Raw genomic sequence first — 21,052 nt, forward strand, 5'->3', positions numbered from 1 at the left:
AGGTATCCGTGTGTGATGCTAGTGTGTCCCGTTCAAAGGCATTTGATTATATAGCATCGTCTTTTATGGATATGGTTAGAGCCATAGAGCCATACGGTAGAATGGACTGTTTGATCTCTTTAAGTTTATTATTTTGCAATTTAAACTTTGTTTGTGCCGTACACAATAATGTCACAGGATTTACTGTGATTTTGTATAAGGGCAATAAAGCTGTATAGCTAAATGCACAGGCGCGTAATAATTATAAAATTCTATTTTCGTTAATTGAAGCTTATTTTGCTTTTTGACGATCTACAGGTGATTTTGATGGGAAAGTTATAATAATATATAATAATTATATTATTCAAATGCCGATTGAATGTGTCTCACAGTCGATTTTACGTCGGTTACGTCGGATTAATCTAATCTTTTACCGACATATGATAATATTATGCGTGTTTAAAAAAAATCTTCAGCGGCAAACGCGTCCTCTCCATAATATGCATTGTTCTATGCGCTCGTGCGCAGACAATTACAGCCAATAACCAACACCACGACAATAATGTATCGTAATATATTATTTATTGCGCCCGTCGTTTATATAATATTGCACACGAATCGACGTGCTATTATTATTATTATTGTTATTATTATGAATATTATACGACCGCCGCCGTATGTGTGCAATAGCACAGTTTAGACTTGTTTTAATTTATAGGAGTTTGTAATGCGGCGCCGTTCAACCACCCAACCCGCACCGCCACCAACACCTCCACCGAGTGCACGGCCGTTGCCGTAGTAGGTACGTCTCCGGCGCTTGTCACGAGATATCATTTAAACGAACGATAATGTGATTTATCGGTTACATAAGAACCGTAATATACCCACCTACCTACCTACGCATTATAATCATAATAGTAATAATAATATTATCGTTGCGCCGCCACACTCGGATTGCGGGAAAACCGTGTGCGCCGCCCCCCGAGTGCGGTAGGTAGGTGCAGTGTGCATATACGTACACACACACACAGTCGCGCGCGGGGCTTAGGTCGAGATCGAATTACCTGCTTATACGCGTATATATCCACCGCCGCCGCCGCCGCCTCCCCACGAGCCCGACGGGAAAATCGTGTCGTGTCCCCGAGGACCGAAATAATAGTAATAATAATAATAATGATAATATAACGTTACGGTCGCGATACAATTAAGCGGGGCGACGGAGGGTGGGGGTGGCGTAAAGGTCGGAGCGGAACGGGTAAAAAGTTCACGGCGCGATAATAAAGAAACGCATAGGCCCGCGCGTGGGCGTATAATTATTACTATCGTCGACGTCGTCGTCGTCGTCGTCGTTGTCGTTATATTATTATTATTGTTATATTATAATAATACGTCCCGAAGTCGACCGTCATCTCTGTCCTTTACGTTACACATTATAATAATAATAATATCACTACGACTATTATTATTATTATTATTATACGGTCGGGCGATTTTATTTGTTTACATTACAATGCGATAAAGCGTAGTCTTATCATTCTGCTCGGCCGTAGTGTTTTGCCAGCTATACGGTGTAGTGTGCCGCCCCGCGTTGTTTACATTTAATGCGACGGTTCCAGGACGACTATTATCGATACAGATCACACGCACATCCGTCATAAAATAGTAATACGGTGATATTATCACTGGTACGTGTCGTCGCGTGTGAGTACGTCGTTGTCCGCTGCGCCGGTGGACTGGCCGCTGCCGTCAATAGAAATTAAAACTAATAAACTAAAATCGTCAATCAACTTTAGACTTCTGATTACGCGTCCAAATTTGAATTTCAAATGGCTATTTAGAAAAAAAAAAAAATCATGACTATATAATATTCCTCGGGTTTGGTTATGAGCTATTTATAAACAAAGATTTTATCAAATTTCCAAGCCTTTGCTATAAAAATTGGACATTCTATAACATTTTTATTACAAAACACTCGTGAATGTAAGTTGTTGTGATTTTGATCATTTTTTTTTTTTTTTTAATTCTGTTTTTCAAATACTTGTGAAAAAATATATTTTTTTTGAATTTTTGATGAATTTATTAATTAGTAAAATATGAACAATTTACCTTTATTTTTATGTTAAAACTTTTTAACCTAGCAAAAGAATGACTGTTAGTATAAAAAAAAACCTCAAAAACTTTAATTTTTTGTTTACGTACTTATGTAGAAATTTCAAATGTCTATAAATAGTAGAGTCAAGATTTTTATAAATGTATACAATGTATAGAACATTATTATATAATGGTAGAAATTTAAGTTTCTACGATTATTCGCTTTTGAATTAAAATATACTAAAGAAATCAACTTTGTTAAAAACTACTGGTTTCCCGAGAATATTACGATTTACCTTATTTTTTTCTCTTTTCCGGTTATCAGAAAAAATACTGGAAAACTTCTACTTTGACCTCCTAAAGTACCAACTTGATTCATTTTTCTGATGAGAAACTACCTCTAAAGTTGAAAATCAAAGCAATTTTACTGTCCCAAAAGGCCAAAACACAAAATAAACCACACACACACATATATATAAATATAAAATTAATACATTCATCGTTTCCATTCAGAATCTTAGATAATATATTATAAGCATTTGAAGTGGGATGAATCACTTTGAATAACCCTGTAATCTAATATTATATGTAGTTTGGAACGTCCGTCCTTGGGCTGGCCGCTTTGTTGTTTGTACTTGCGTCGGCAAGTTTACTTTAATCACTTTTATAATTATTTAAAATTATATTACTACCACATCAATAAGAAACCGTCCATCCCACCATCGGCCGGTCGATATAATCGTCACGCTCTAACCCGTGATATGCATAGGTACTTACTTTAAGAGTCTAGTGGCTTCTGTAACCGACACTCGTTAGTTCCGTGATACTCACAGGTTAATTAAAAAAAAACTGAATTTTTACTTTTTTCTCTGAGGGGGGCTGGGTCGCTGGGATGTTAAAGTGTTTTTTTTAAGGGCTTGGCTGCCTTTTATCTACACGGTTATACGTGTGTATCGGCGATTTTTTATGAACGATATAACTATTTTATATCACTATGATAATAATCTCACAATGATAATATATTATTGATTTATGATTCAAGGCGGGTGAGCTCAATGGAGAAAAATGCCAGGTATAAAACGGCAGGGTCCATAATAATTCGTACATGCGCTTAAAAAACGTTTGTATGAAATAAAAACACATTATAAATAACAAAATATTAAAACATAAAAATAATAAATTGTATATTTCAGAAGTAATGGTTATTATGAATATTTTTTAGGTATGTCACCGAGTGTCCTCATCAGTATTTTAGGGTAGAAAAGGTCATAGGACTTTTGGAGTTTTTTTTAAAATTAACATAATACAAGTATACAAAAAATAATCCAGATAATGCATCTAAAAACCTGCAGCGTATAAAAATTATATGAAGTATAAAGCTCTTCTTTAATTTGGAATTGTAAGAATAATATTAAATACAAAGTGGAGCGAGTTTACAGTGATATGTGTTTTTTCTCTTATATTTTTGTGTGCGTTTTGCTGTTTTTGAGATAGAAATCTTCATAACACATTATTATTCAAGATCGAGTGTGGTTTCCGGTAGAGAATATATTATGATCTATTTGCACTTCGGGGATCAACAATGGAAACAATAGTCTCAGTACTTTGCTTGATAATTATGAATAACCAAACACGGTGATTAAATGGAAATATTTACGTAACGCCCGTTTTCAACAAAATTGATTATGTTGTATTTTTTATAATTAAAAAGAAATACCAAATTTATATTTTAATCGAAGGTTTATATTAGCATTTTCTAGATATAATGATATATATTTTTTAAATATATTCAAACGTATTTTGTGTATTTTGAATTTTGATTGATGTTCATAAAATGTACGTACAATTAATTTAAAATGAAGAAGTACACATTATTTTTTAAAACATTGAAGATTAAAACGATGTCAAAATTACCAAAACTGTAGCTCTGAAGTCGTTAGCGTTTATATTCTTTGTTTTGTTCTCTATGTTGTAGTTACCTGTCTCATTTAGATTGCTTCATGTTAAGATGAGTATTTTTCAATGGGATTTTAAATTTTTAATCAAGTTTTGTTGGAGCGGTGTTCTCGTATAATATTGTGGATTTGTCTATTTGCAATAAATCCCGAAGACTTTAATCTATCTGTTATATATTTTTTTAATTGGTTCGAACTTTGTTAATTTTTGTAAAAGCCGCCAAACAAGTCAGGCTGGACAATTGGGGTGTATAATAGGGGTGATTATTTTATTTGTTGTGTTCCATTGTAGTTAGCTAAATATTATAATGCAAACTATCATTAGAAATATACGACGCTGGTTCACCATTATGAATCGTTTTATTTGAAAAATAAATGTATAAAACAATCATTATAATATGATTTGAATTCAAATTTAACACGTCGTGTGTTACGGATAAAGTATTCATAGTTTCATACACTGAAAACGTATTACACAACAGATGTCAGTTTCAATATTTTTTTGTATTTATTTTAAGAACTAAAACCCTGAAAAGATTCATTCGTTCCAATAACTGTTAACAATAAACAACAATGCTGAGTTAGGGCTCTCCAATGTGTAAGCTAGTAAAGGTATGATAAAAATACATTCATCACCTACACAATCTCCAACCAACGATTTTTTTTTTATTATTATTATTAAAAAAAAATAATATGATCGAGGATAAACACATTTATTTTTGAACAATTTTCCATCTGACAATCTGACAGATTTTTAATAGTTACTAAATTATTTTGAAACTTTCGCGTAATCAAAAGATATAGAACTTACTCATGCCAATTTTATTTTTAATATATTACCTATGTATGTATCTGATAGTTAATAATGTTATTTTCTGCTTAACGTAATGTACTATAACACATATACATGTGTAGTATTCATATATATATATGTGAAGATTCAGTGCCACCTAAAATGTTAACAAGTTTATCGATAAAATATAATATACACAAACTTGAAGATGGGTCATCCGTTTTATGAGCTATCGTCACGGAAAAAATCCGGACTCTTTACTACGATATACTTACGTTTTTAATTTTTTTTTTTTTTAGTGGATCTAATAACCTATACATACATATTTGCATTGTACTTAATAATATTATGACGTGTTTCGTCTATCAATGAAATAATAGTGATTACTACAATAGAGGTTTGATTCATATTGTCTTTAATAATATATGCGCAAGTATGACGCATATTGTATAATATTATGCTCAGCTTTCTATTTTACGCGCTATGACGTACACACTACACGAAAAACCCAGAATGTACAACGTATATAAACATTATTTTTGATGTTCATCCGCCATGTTTGGGGTATGCGAAAAATCCAAAGATCCATAATATTATAAATTGCATACAATATAATATCTCATGTAGGATATACATAATATTATTATATTCTTAATCAAATGTATACTGATGTCTGTGAAAACTTTATATTTATACTCTTGTATATATATATATATATATATATATATATATATATATATAACTATATAGTCTATATAGTCTTATATATGTTTCCCGACCGACAGAAATGATGAGACGGTGCTTCAAGTAATAATACAAATCCCGTATTTGTAAAATAAAGTTTCATTTTATACTGGAAATGCAGCGAGGAAACAATTGTTTTTTATTAAGACTTTTAACGGTTTTTTCTTTGCTAGTTGAATGGAAGTTTCATGTGTGTGGCCCATGTACAATATAAATTGAAAACAAAATGGTAGAGACAAACAAGGTCGTTTTTAGTATTTATGAGTAAAATATAAAGATATTCTAAAAATGGTAAAAAGTACCAATACTTAGTAAAATCTCTATGATATATAATATTTTATTTTATCCAACCTCGATTTTAAATGTAATATTTATTGTAATTATTCAAATCGTCTTGTAATGTACTTATCTTGAAATTAAGTTATAAATTTGATTTTCATAGTTTGATGCTGTGTGTATAAATGTTCTGAATAATTCTATACAATTTGAGTCATTATTACATTTTCACGTTTCATGTTGTTTATCAAATTATGATAATAAATTATTTATTTATATCATATTTAATGGGTACTAATTTTAAATTTTATATCAATATTACAGATTAAAAAAAAAAAATTACAGTTGTATAAAATTGGTTTGTAATTTGACATATATATCATTTTTTCTTTTAAATTAACCACGCACCTATGTAACTGAAGTAAAACTCGGTTAATTAAATAATAAGATATGATAGAAAATGTAGTTTAATATTTAGCTTAATTTAGGTACCATTCTTATTTTACACCTAAATAATTATTGGATTTTATAAAATTTAATGAGCAAAGTGAAAAGGTGCTAATTTTTTTAAGAATATCCAACACCTTTTACATAAAGTTAATTATAATTTTATATTTAGTTATTTTTTATTAAGGTTTTTACTTTCTATTCTCAAGAAAAACTGAAAGTCGTAATTCAAAAATGTAGTTAAATGGCTAAACTTGATAAGTGTTATACATTCTACTCGTGAAAAAAAAATCATCAGGTTTCAGAACTATGTGCGCTCGCTTAAAAAACAGTGAAATATGCATTAAAAAACTCAAACGAATTATGCAACGACAATTAAAATAATTAAATTTTGGTACGATAAAGGGCTGAGATGCTTTAATTTTGCACAAGTTATGAAAAATTATAGCTTTTTTTCATTCGGAAAATATTTATTACGTATTTATTTTAATGTTAAATTTACATTCAAGTTAGACAACATAAAATTAATTCCTCATTATTCCATCGTGTGCTTTGTTTGTCACTGAAACGAAAATAAAAAAAAGAAATTTTTGCTGCTAAAAACTTACCGAACAATAATATTATTATGCCCGTTTATGCGTTAACAGTTTTCGGAGTTTAAATAGATATCTGACACTGAGTTTCCTAATGGTATACTTATAAAGTTCCAAACTCTGAGGCCTAGACTAACGACTCATCGTCGTGTTGTATTATTATTATTCACGAAGAATCTTGAGGGAAACAAAATTAGATACTGGTTTTCAAATAATTCCGGGATTAGTGTTCGGAAATACGTTTTTGACCTACAGAAACCGATTAGAAAACTCCGGGTTTTAATGTGAAATTCTTCAATCTAAGACTTGTCGAAATTACAGTTCAGTGCTCAATATGATTCACGAATTAATACCTATTATAAGTACACCTATATAATAACTAATAATGTTTAAAAGCTTAAAACATATTATTCGTTAAGTTAATTAATTTAATGACAAAATATGTAGATAACTCTCAGATATATTCTCAGATAGTACGTTTATATGCACAAAAAGGCTTTAAACCAATCTGTAAAAAATCAATTGGTAATAATAGTTCAAATTAATAATTTACGTACAATATTAACGATGATCAAATGAGTTAACATGTTTAGTATGACACTATTGACTATTAGTTTCTAATATTACAATAAATGAATATCATATGTAAATCGTTTTATAATTATTAATCAAATTTTGAAACGGATATAAGAGCGCTAGAATAATATAATAATATAATAATTTTTAAATAAAACATTTATTATAGTATTTAAATAAAATGATTAATGTGGACGTTAAATTGACAATCGGCAATTCTGGATAACGGAAATATTTAAATGCAAATTTGGTACGATGCAACACAAAAATAAAATTTATAAACCTAACCTAACATAACTTTATACTATTATTACTTAGTAGGTATTTTATACTTTTATATATTTAAATTATATTAAGTTGCATTGACTCACTGTATAACTGTAAAATCGCAGATTAACTGTTATACTGTAAAATCACTGATACGACAACTGTTGCAGGGATAAATCATAAGCACAACAAGAGTGTATAATTTGACAGTTATTAAAAATTATCTATGAATTTATGAAATTTATTAATAATTTGATTAAAAATATTTCAATTTCTAATTTAGATACTCCATTATGTAACTTAATGAATAATAAAAATAAATCGATTTTCATTACTATTTTGATATCCCTTTATAAAATCAGTAAAAAAAAAAAATATCAAGTAAATACTTCATTCAGACATTCGTATACACAATCATGTCATTTAATATAGGATAGTGCGTATGGACAAAAAAAATTCAAAAGTTCGAGTCTTGACACGAATGATCGTCACTTGGTACTGGTCCAAAAAAAATATTTGATAATATTATATTTTTTTTTTTTGGTCGCAGACAGTTTTCCTTTTTTCTCGTCTGGCGCCGCCGTTGAGTGGACGTCGGGCACGCGTGATTACAACATATATATATATATATAATTTTATATCACAACGAACGAGTCCCATTTAATTGGATTACACTGTACCGTCATTGTCCGTTATGTTTTATTATTATGATCATGGACGTCGAGAGGAAATTTACAATCAGTAAAAATTAACTGCGACCGCCGACGCCGTGGGGTCGCCGTAAAGAACCGAACATATTATATTATACGAGTTTGTACCTACAAACTGTATGCAATATAGGTATATCTATCGTGTAGGTGCCGTTAAAATTTCGCCATAGATTTAATCATCGTAACCGCGATGTGCAAACATTATAATATTATTAATATCGTCAAGCTGTATCGAATTATCGGATAGCATCCACTTTATTGGTGATGTTAAAATATATACCCCCCCGAGGATATATAATAGTTTTTAAAACTTTTAACTTTTAGTTAGTTAATTTTCAAATTAATTTAGTGATTTCACTAGTTTATGTAACGATCCTATAAATCAAATGTTTCCGGTTAATTAAAAAATATAATGGACACTTATCGTTGAAATCGTGTATTCAACCGAAATAAATATCCATAAACGTGGATAAAAGATTAAAACTTAATTTAATATATTTTATTAAGCTTTAACCTTTTACAAATCCATTAAATTTAATAATAAAATACATTTCATCAAATACACGAACTAAGAAGTTAAGAAGAAAACATTACAGAGTCTTACTAAACTAAAATTATATAATATAATAATAATACATTATTATAATCATAAAAGAATAACACGTTGGATTCGATTAGTTGATGGACTTTATATAATAGTACTTATATAACTTTTTTATTTTTATTATATATATTATATAAAATCAAATTATGATTTTTATTTACTTCAAATAATAAATATATATATATATATTTTGTCGTATCATTCCGCATATACCATTATTATAATTACTACGATTTATCCTCTTTTCCTACAATGTTTTTAATCAAATATAAACCAATAAATGTTTTATTCAAACATGTAATTGCCTAACCGCTACAGTTTGCATTAAGTATTAGGACGAATGTAGTTAGCAAAACGGTTAATAATTATTTTAAACGAATTGAACAAATACAATGTGTGACCCAGGTGAAAATTAAGGGTAAACATGGAGGAAGTCGTTTTGTTGTATAGTACGCCGCCAGCATTGAATAGACCGATGCAATAGATGTTTAAAATTTGAATTCAATGATAAATGATTGTATATATACGAAAAACAGTTCTAAGCATGATAGACATGATAGTCCGTCGACCAATATTTCTATATAAGTATTAATGTAATTTGTTTACTAGTAAAACCAGTCGGCGTATAAATAAATCGCATCTATTATATTATTATAATAAATATTTTGATATCGCTTTACAATATTATTTACTAGTTAAATATTTTAAGTCAATAGTGCGAATACTGTTACTGCTGGTGTAGGACAAAGTCGACTTAATTTGACAACTGCATATCAAATTTAAACTTTTAGAGTTAAAAATAATATTATTTGTCAAGCACTAACCACCCGGAACTTAATAGCTCGTACGAAAAAAAAACAAACAACAACTCGAGTCAGTGATGTAATAACGTTAACATCACTGACTCGAGTTGCAATTTTTTTTTTTACTTTTACTTATCACCGCCGTCGCACGTCGTGTCATACGGATCTGACACGTATCGCACATTATCGAAAGTAATTTACTTACGACTTCACGAGTATACAAAACAACAATTTAATAGTGATAATAATAATAATATAGTTCAACACACATTTTATATTATATATACGTACGCGTTTAATATTATAATATTATAATACGTAATACGTGAGACGGGCGTCATCTCGCAGCGTATATTGTATAGTGGTCGGCCGGAGTAAAGTTTGTACACAAATCCGAGTGGAAAGTTTGCGCGATCCCGCCCGTCCGCCATTTGTCAAACTCGCCGCGGATGTGTAAGTTGAAGGGGACGAGGATAGGGGAAAGAAAACGCGATAAATCCTCGTGGGGGATTTTGACACTGATTGCCACCAAGTTTAATGGAATATTTACTGTTCCATATTACACGTTGAGCCGACAAAACGAGGACACACGCATCGATGTATATATATATTATATGTTTGTGTATTTGTGTAAATAAGTATATTATGTATGTACAATAATTCTTGGAAAACCGTCTCGTATGGATAGCACGTGTTCTCTCAGATTGCTCGGTACATATGCGACGGAGATATTCTTGATATTCGGTGGGTAGGTGTGTTGTACTGTTGTATGTGTCGCGTTACGGGCAAATCGCTGCGTTTAAATCACCTATGTGGTCTTAGTCTCTTAGGTAATTATTATAATAGTCACTTGAAGTTTACAAAAAAAAACAACATACCCGTTGGTACGTGTCGTCCAGTAATTCTAAAACGATAAACCGGATGCATTTATCTTAGAGTTATTTAAACGTATCTACGTACCTATGCACTTCTATATATTATTATATTATATTATGATGAAAAATACGTTGTTTTGTATAGAGTTTCATCGTTTTCATAAAAATTGTTAAATGTTAAAATTGAAGTTTGAAACTTGAAATTACCCGGTCAAAGATGTCAATTATTGCCAGTTATGTTGGACATTGACGTTGAACACATTCATATTATTAACAATCAAACTATACGTCACCCCAAATATTTATATTTACAATATCCAATTTGTCCCTGACTACAGCTATAAAAATTACTATATATAATATAGTTTTCCAAACTATCAAAGGAAATTCAATGTTACATACTTAGTTACGATATGGATATCACAAAACACGAATCTATATTTTTAACCTCAAAGATCATTAACATTAACTAGTTAAGAGGTTTATTTTTATTTTTTAACTGTTTGGCTTAATTATTTATTTAGTTAATATTAAAATTAACTGAATAACTGAACTAGTTTGATTGACTATTGAAATCACTTAACTTTTTCAGTTAATTTCGACAAAACTATACTAGCGAGCTGTGTGTAAAATGCTATATTATATTACTGAATAATAATTTATCCATAAGTAAATGTAAAAACTCATGAGTTGTTTAAATAAAAGTTAAATTATACAATATTAAATTATACAGTACCAATAAATGAATGCAGTCATTCAAAATACTATAAATATAATAGAGTTCTTGAAAATTTAGTTTCTGCATAAATGTATGAGACCTGGGAAGCGGAGTGGTTACGTTGATGTCAGTCAATAGATAGTCATTTTTTAAAATAAGTTAATATTTTCAAGAATAAAACAATATTTTGCCGAGAATTTTCAAAAAAATAACCACTTAGGTAAAATTTGTATAAATAATATACTATAGCTGTAGTTGTTTAAAATTGAATTTATTTTATTTTCAAAGCACGATTGAAAAAAACGGGATTTGCCTTCCAGAGTTCTACAGAGTTATTATGATAGGTCAAATGTAAAATCTGCCACCAGCACAGGATTACGCTCTGCGCAATCTATACGGCGTAGTTTATCACTGTTATTATAATATACGAGCAATACTGCCGTGTGCGATATCATTGTTATGATATTAAATTATGAACCGCAATGCCTCCGGTTCGTACCTATTTTCGATAAACCGCACCAAACTGCAACGGACCGCAACTGTCTTGACGGGCGTTGCACGAACTGCGAAGTGTCTATATAATAAAGATCGGTGACGACATCCCTACCCACATCCGCCCACCCACTCACCGGTTGTAACCTTAGCAGCCGCCGCGTGCAGAACGGACGTACATCATTGTGTAGTGGCGATCGCGGCGTTATTGTAACGACAAGAATATTTGATTTTAATGCGCCAATCACACGCTATATCCGTCGTAATAAATATTGCAAACGACGCGCTCGCAGGAGAGCTGCAGATGCGGCCGCCGAATCATTAAAATCTTTAATTAAATTTATTTGTAATCGTTTAATCGCTCGCGTGATACCCTCCCCTACGCTGTCCACATCCGCGATCATCACACCCCCCGCAAACCTTTCCGTCCACCTGCGCGTGCCACCGCAGTGCGCGTCGAGACAACAAATAAACGGTTTCTAGACACCACTTTCGCGTATAATTATCATTATCGTTATTATCATTATTATTATTATTATTTACAACAGTCCGTAGCGTGTACTGTGCGCAATTACGTACACGGGATATTACGCCGCAGTTTCCACGGTTTGGCCGGAGGGTTATTGGTTTTACGGCTGCGTAGCGCCGCGCGTTTTCGTTTCTGCGCGTATTTTTCGGAAAACCCTCTTTATAACTGTAGTAGTCCGGTCGAAAGGGACGAAACGTTTCGCGAAGAGCGCCTCAACTTGTGTCGTATATATCTATTTGCCGCGACGTTTATTGTGTTGGAAATCAAACAACGCCGTTTTTAATTTAAATAGATCGTTTTTACGAATTTCCTCGCAACAATTTTCGAGAAAAAATAAATCTCGTTTAACGTTAGCCGACGTCTGCAGCTGGCCCGTGGTCTCGCCCGCGCGTTTCAAATAAATGTTTAAACATTTTTTTTTTCAAAACGTCCGAATTCCGATTGGAATCCCGTTTTTTTTTTTTTAAATTGTTCACCTGCGCGTCATTCTGTTTTCGATATTATTATTCTGTTGACATTTTTCATTAAATATATGAAACGGGTTTAAATGTTTAATGCCGCTTACTGACCCTTGATCATGAAATAATAATTCATAAAATGGTTTTTGTACATAAGTAACTTTAAGCCGCTACAACTGCGTAGTCAACTTGCATATAATTTGGAGCTAAGCGAGCACTCAGAGTATCAGAAACTTCTACCAGTTTAAATAATCCTCAATCCGATGTTGATAAAATTGTGATAGAGACCGTAAAACATGTAATTAATTGTTTTTATAAACTTTCAATACGATGGAATAATTTCGTTAAAAAAACTCATCTGTGTTTGTTTAAAAATACGAACAACTTTTAAATACTTTCATTGTTATTGTTTTTCGTTTTTCTAATTTTATCTTGTAATTAAACCTTAAATAATTTAAAAATATACTTAATCACATGTAGGAACTTATTACAAGCGGTCCAGTGTGACACAACAAATTAGCGACGTATTATTGAAAAGTATTTTTATGTAGTAAATTAATAATAAAAATAATGTTTTTTTTGGTCAAAGAAATATTATTATTATTTATTTTAATGTTCGACGTATAAAATAAAAATAAAAACAAAAACTCGTATTTGAAAACACATATTTTTTTGTAGCATTTCATGACATTTTCAAAATGTTTTCCAAGTATTCAGTGCGGATTGGTCGATACATTGTGTTTTCATCGGAATTTACAGATTACAGTAATAGATACGAATACGGTTGAAAATCCATACAATTATACCTAAAGTATAGTTGGTTAAAGCTGGCACAGATGGTGGTTAGTTTGTAAAATTCCCGAGGGGTTGCAGCTATATTTTATAAAATAACGGACAGGACGTCAGCTACATTTTTTTTGTATGATTGGATTTTAAGGAGCTTAAACTAGTTATCACAGCACGGTAGCTCGGAAATTGCAGTTAACTGTAGTAATAATATTTATAAATTCGCAAATGTTTGCCAGGTTGTGGCAGTGAGGTAGGAGCCTCGTTCAAATTTATCATAATAATATAGCCGTACCTTTATAAGAATATCACCACAATATTAAAATACATTTTTGAATAATAATAATGAATGCGTTTACGTTATTGTATACGCTTTAAGTATTAAAATATTATAATTATTATCGTGTATTATTATTATTATTATTATTATAGGTATATTTTTACTATATCATAAGACATATTATAGCGTATAGGTACAATAATTTAAAGTTAACAGTCGACCCATTTCGAAAACGTTGGAGGTTCTCGACGTTTATTTATATCATTATGGGCGTGTAAGAGGATATATGAATAAAAAGTTCGGAAATATTCAGAATAACGGTCCGACAGTGTAATTGTTATTGTTTTTTTATTCGAGACAATGAATCCCCGTATACATTGACTTTTGATACGATTCGGGACGCGCCAGTACGCATGTTGCTGCAGCACTATTGTAATACTTGAATATATTTAATCGCGGAGACACGCCGTTTGTCGGGCAATGCTATCGTGTAATACAAAGCTGCGATAATGACCTGACAAAATTGTCTGGACACTCGTATTGTTATAATAATGTGATATCGACCCACGGGAAGACCGCTGAAAACGCTTAAAACCACCGATCTCCGTCACCGATAATAATAAAAAAAACGGTTTACCGAAAAACTATGGCTGAGTACAAGTTTTATACACGGCCGTATGATAATATGTTTCCGTCGCATGATTGCGTGATTTTTAAAGCAGACACACGTAAAACGTCTATAAACAATTGAGGAAAAAAAAATACATTTTTATGTACAAAGGTACACGTCTTATATTTTGTTTTGCATATAAATGCATAGTATTTATGGTTTAACTGTGTATTATTATTCGTTCGCGGGCACCTTAAGCCGAGTGTACGATTATTATAATGGCGATCCCTGTCTCAAACAATGGTCGAGTCACGTAATTTTTTATCGGAACAAAATTCGATGGGTGCTTAAGTGGACTCCCTCCTCCTACCCATATGACTAATGGCCTCTCGCGTCTGCGGTGGTGCGTAATATTAATATTATATTTAATATTATAATAATATTGTGCGGATAAAGACCGCGACCGACGGTGACGCGGTGCAGCATTCTGTAAAAATTTCATTTTTTTTTCCACATTAATTCGCATTATATATATATATTATGCTTAAATAATTTAATGTCTACCAGACGCAGTTCTCTCTCTCCCTCACGCGCTCGCGCACACACACACACGCACACCATTGCTTAATTTAAGCGACGTCAAGCGCACAGCTGGTGGACAATGGTGGTTGTTGGGAGGGGGGGCGATGGGAAGGCAGGTTGAGGGTGTGGAACGGGATTTTTGGTGGAAAGCAAAAAAAAAAAAAAAAATGACGTCGTTAAAATAATGGGCTGTAGTCCCGCGGAATAACCGAGTTCAAGACGTCGTGTAATCAAGCCCCACGGTCGCCGTACCACTATCATATTATTATTATTATTATTATTATCTCTATTATTATTTTATGTGTACACGAAATTTCCGTGTAACGCAGAACCAAGTGTACCTACCTGTGCACATATTATAATATAAAAAAACACTTTATGCGGTGTGATTTTCGTAGGTTATTCGTTCAGCACGTTATCAGTGCCGGTTCACTCACCACTATCTCGTGTGCCCCGGGCGATCGATTGACTACAACTTCGGGAAGCTGTAAAATAAAAACCGATACTATAATCGTCAGCAGTTGTAAAAACGATCCGATACGTGATGGTTATAGGTTTCTTTAATAAGCATCCCAAATCATATAATATTAATAGTGTCAAATAATATAAACGTTTTCGGAAAATGAACGGAGGAGCTGATGTAAAACAAAATTTAATCGTTAATACACATTTTTACTGAAATAACGATTAAATTGATTATTTTTAGTTAAAATATTTAAACGTTACCATTTAAAAAAAAAATAACTATATACAAACATAATATTTTTTAAAAGGAGACATTACCGTTTTAATAAATTTAAATAATAAAAACTATGATATGTTGTCATCTTTTATGTAACCAATGGCAACCGGAAATAAAAAAACCATTTTATTTTCGTATTTAAAGAACAAAATTTGTGTGTGTAAATTCCAGGATAAATGGTAGCTTAGATCACTTCTTTAAAATTGTTTACTTGCTATAAAAATATCATCATAATCTTCGAAAATTAATCCGGACAAAGTAGATAGATATATCGATTTTATTTATTAGTATGGATTTATAAATAATTGTGTGCAATTTTCAATCTAAAATAGTCATTGTTTTTGAAGATTAGTTTATAAAAGGTATAAACGATGTTATTCTACATTTCCAAACTCAAAATAATCATTATTTATCTTATCCAAACAGCCAAACCTTTTCTCATTAATTGTAATTACTAATTAGTAGCTCTTGAATATATATTTAGTCTGTTGTAAATAGAAAATGTACTCTCAGCCATAACAGACATTAAAGGTAGACAGATATTTGTAGAGTCTTATTTATATTCATCAAAAGTTCTGTTCAGTGTTAAATTGCGTCGACAGCAATTTATAGTCGTTTTTTTTATTATTACTATTATTTTCACTTCATTATCCAAATAGAATTTTTAAATATACTTAAAAACTATATTTATATACTCTTAAGATATTTTGTACTATTCAAGGAGTTTTTTGTGTCACAAAATATTTTTTTTTCAAATAAGAAACCCCTTTTTACTCTAAATTATTTAATAGATAATGTTTTTAAAAACTTTGATTACCTAATTAAAAATTCAGAATAATAGTTTTTTAAAAGTGTTTATAAAAAGGATAATAGTTCTTCAAAATTATTGAATCTAGTAATTATTATACTTGATCCATTTTCAAATTAACATAGTCTCGATTTCTTTTAAACCCATTATCCTTAATATACAACAAGTTAAATAACTTAAAAACTACTCGTTCGAATTTTAATAATGATACGTTAACATTTTCTAGAAATTTTCCAGTAAATTATTTACGCCAGAAAAGGTCGCCAGTCATATGAAAAATAAAAGTTTATATCTGTATAGAATACTTCTTAAGTAATACAAAAAATCTCAAGAACTTAAATACGGTAACGGCATATTTCAAAATTTATTATACCAAAATAGCATAGTTGGCAAATCCGGAATTACTCTGCATAATACGTTTTTGACAAAATTAAGCATTTTTAACAATTATTATCATCATATTAGAGCATATTTTCATATAAATACGATTTGTTCATATAATTTTAACTGCATATTTTTGAGAACTTTTGTTAATTTTAATTGTATATTATTTACATCCACATTTCGAACATTTTTAATGTAATAATACTGAAGGATCAATAATTATTAATTAAATTTTAAATTGAATAATGCTTTTATTAATTATTATTATATAAATAAAATAGTTAGGTGTCTGCTAACATCAAAACTGTTAAGTTCCAAACACCTAAGTTTTCATAACAGAGATAAGATGATTTTAATCCTCCTTGTAGTATAGTTATTTAATTGTCTTATAAAATCTATAATGTAGATGAGAAATTAAGTTATCAATAAATTATATGAATATTACTATTTCATAATATTCTTCAAGGTTTTTTTGTATTATTTATTTTTATTTTTTATCTAGTTTTTAAATAAGTACGAGTCATGAGTTGTAAGTTACATTAATATTTTATTGCTAAAATGTAATATATCTAACTTTAAGTTTAGTATTAGAATACAGTGCATTATTTGAACCACTCCAATTATCATATTTTTTTTATTACTAGACATACTTAACTTTCGTATGATGTACGAATAAATGTATGATTAAAAAATACATTTAAGCGTTTTATTTTATTTATTTTTTTGCGTAGCCTCGCTTTTTGTGCAGTGTACTTACCTGTAAACGTAGTTTGCAGTTATATATAATATTATATGAATTTTAAATTTACAATTTGTAGTTTTTGTTTATTTTATACGGATCGGATAAAACGCTAATCAGTGATGAACAAATATTTGATGACATTTGGGTAAACGCATTAAGATAGCAAACGACTTAAACATTTTATTTTCTTTGACAATTTTCTTTTTGTTAAATATACTGTCGGTATTATACTCATGTATATTTTATACATGCTATTTTTATTGACTAATTTTTCTGTATTAAAAATAATTCATTGTTGGTAATAAATATTATCATAACATTATTATAATATAATTTATGTACAAACGTCTGTTTGGTGACATAATACAAATAATTCTTATTCAACGTCCTTGTACAACGAGCGATTGTTGAACAAACATTAAGACTTACGTATACATCATTATACATAATATCTGTTGTTCGATAACTACTCGGTAACCTTAAAAGCTATACCTCCTCAAAGTTTGTTTACCATTCGATTGATGCCACAGCACGTGAAACGTCTGCACGTGTACATATTTTTAGACTACCCAGCATATTATAATAGTGACTTTCGGTAAATAATAGATCAAATAAAAAGGCACGTATTGCAAAGCTAACATTCCCATCCATCATCGATATCTGAAAATAAAAAAAAATTAAAATAATAAAAAATAATTGGACGACGACTTTGCACCTTCGAAAAATACATTTTTCGTATGCTGCGGAGACAATCGTGCTCCGCAGTGTATTTATTTATATTATATATTATGTATATATATATATATGTTACTGAACTAAACCAAACAAGGCACTGATACTGCGTACCACGACGTGAAACCGTAGGGGAAAACAAATCTATACGGTAAATATCACGTCTTTGATATTGACGAATACGTTTTGTTTATTGTATTGAATTTCCAACACTAGTTTGTATTTTGATATCGTCAAATGTTCACGATAACGTAATTTTCTACGTACTGTGTCAACACGTAAATGCAATCTCGACTTCTATATCATTACATTTCTGGGGAGATTTTATGCGATATACTATATGCTGTTATTATTATTATGGTACATGTTTTTCGGCGGTCGTGAGACGTCCGCACCGACTAAACGAAAATATAAAAAAAAAGTCCCACAAAAACGCTGAAACAGCATATTATTATAATGGGTACTTTAAGCGTATGATGCGTTCAAACGCCGACGTCCTATATCAAATCAATGTAACCCAGCGACGACCAAAGAGTGGGGTAGGGGGGAGTATGATTTCATACGCCTCTTCGCTATAAAGGTACAGCAGACGACTTCTTCTCGACGTCGTCAACAGTATAATTGATATTAACATAAGATCGTAATGATTTCGGCGGGATACGTACACTTACCTTAATCTTTAAACGGCGCAGAGAGCAACAAATTATTGCTCAAATAAGTAAATATCGTTTGTACAACCGTGTGCCATCGAACCGATATCGAATGTATAGGCATACGTATACCTAATATGCCGAATTCTCGACTTCCGTGCGACAACCTAACAATTATTATTATATTTTGCCGTGTCGCTAATTGTCTACTATTTAATGTTCAATTTTAAACATTACTACGTGTATAATATAGTATTGGATACGATGTATCTATCGATGACTGTCGAGTCGTTTTAATGTCGTGCTTATACACACCTATTTATTATTATTCGTACACGTGTAATATGTTTATTTTACGTTCAACTATTCAGCAGCGACCATTTAATTCTCGATTTAATATTGCGTTGATATTTTTTGAGTACATAATTGTGACATTTATCCAATACTTATTCGTATATCAAATCAGCGACATTGAACATAGTAGAATTAATAATACAGAAATAGTATTGCAACAACACTATTCAAACTTACCTTTATTTATTTTACTGCTTTTACATTCGTAATTATCGTAAGACTCGTTGCTTTGTTTTTTTTATACATAATTTATATTTCATAATAAATATAAAACGCTTTATTTAGGTCATTTAGGTTATGTTATTATAAAATTTAGTAACAAAATATTATTATGAATATACAATTAATTGCATGTGTACCTAGTCAATAGTATTACACTATTACATATTCTAAAATTTTAATTGGTATTTTCCTCACAGACATAATATTTTATTCTTTGTTGGTTTCTTTTCAAAACAATAAATGGTTTCTGTGCAGAGTACTTCTGCATAAAATCTTCAAGTTCTCTGCTCTGCAAACGAATAGAATCCTTTTGTATGGCTTTTGAAGAATAACATTAATACAATTACAATTATGTACATAAATGTAAAACATTTTAAATTTATTTTTGGTATACACTAAACAAATTATTATTTTCTGAGATCGAATGAAACATAATATTAACTATCTACCTATTTGTATATAAATATATAAATAAAATCATATGCAGTTACTTTTACGTATTATTATAATATAGTAAAAGCTTTTGCACAACGACCAGTGAAATATATTATTATTATTAATTAATATCTCATTTCGATAAATCTATCTGTGATTAGTTCTTGTTCTTATATTTTCTACGTTACGCGATATATACACATTATGTTTAGAAATGCTGAACTGGTCATCATCCTTTGTACACTCATCCAATAGATATTAGGAAACTTTTCTATCCAATAATACAGTGAGTCGTGCGACGAATAAGTAACACAAACAACGACGAAACTTAGCGGACGCTAACTACTGTATACAGTAATGAGTTTAACCTGCAGCGCAAATCAGAAATCACCGTGTTCACGACAGTCGACAGTAGTGATAATATAATACATAAAAAAAAAAAAAATACCCACACGAATAATCCTTTCACTCGCCCTCACTCCCATTCTACCAGCCACTCAAATACACCACCGAGTGCACTAGCTCCCGATGACGAATCCGCCATTATATACCTACGATAATAAAGTATTCGTCGTCATCGTGATATTCAAAATTGTAATATCGCTTTGTGGCTGTCGTACTCTGCTGCACTATAATAATAATATTATACTGTTATAAATGTGCAGAGTCGAAAAAAAATAAAATGTCAGCCTTTGCCCCCCGGGGAATTTCTCGACCGTCAAACGCCCACCTCAAAGGTCCTTCGAACGTTAGCGCGCGCGAGTGTGTGTGTGTGTGTGTGTGTGTATGTGTGTGTGTGTGTGTGTGTGTGTGCG

General features: G+C 30.8%; 1 protein-coding gene across 1 annotated transcript in view; it reads left to right on the forward strand.

Annotated features, from left to right (window-relative positions):
• Positions 1 to 21,052, forward strand: part of LOC132927722 (uncharacterized) — a 57,833-nt gene that overhangs the window by 35,363 nt on the left and 1,418 nt on the right. The window lies entirely within an intron of this gene.

The sequence above is a fragment of the Rhopalosiphum padi genome, chromosome 3 (assembly GCF_020882245.1).
Source record: "Rhopalosiphum padi isolate XX-2018 chromosome 3, ASM2088224v1, whole genome shotgun sequence".
In the NCBI taxonomy this organism is placed as follows: domain Eukaryota; kingdom Metazoa; phylum Arthropoda; class Insecta; order Hemiptera; family Aphididae; genus Rhopalosiphum; species Rhopalosiphum padi.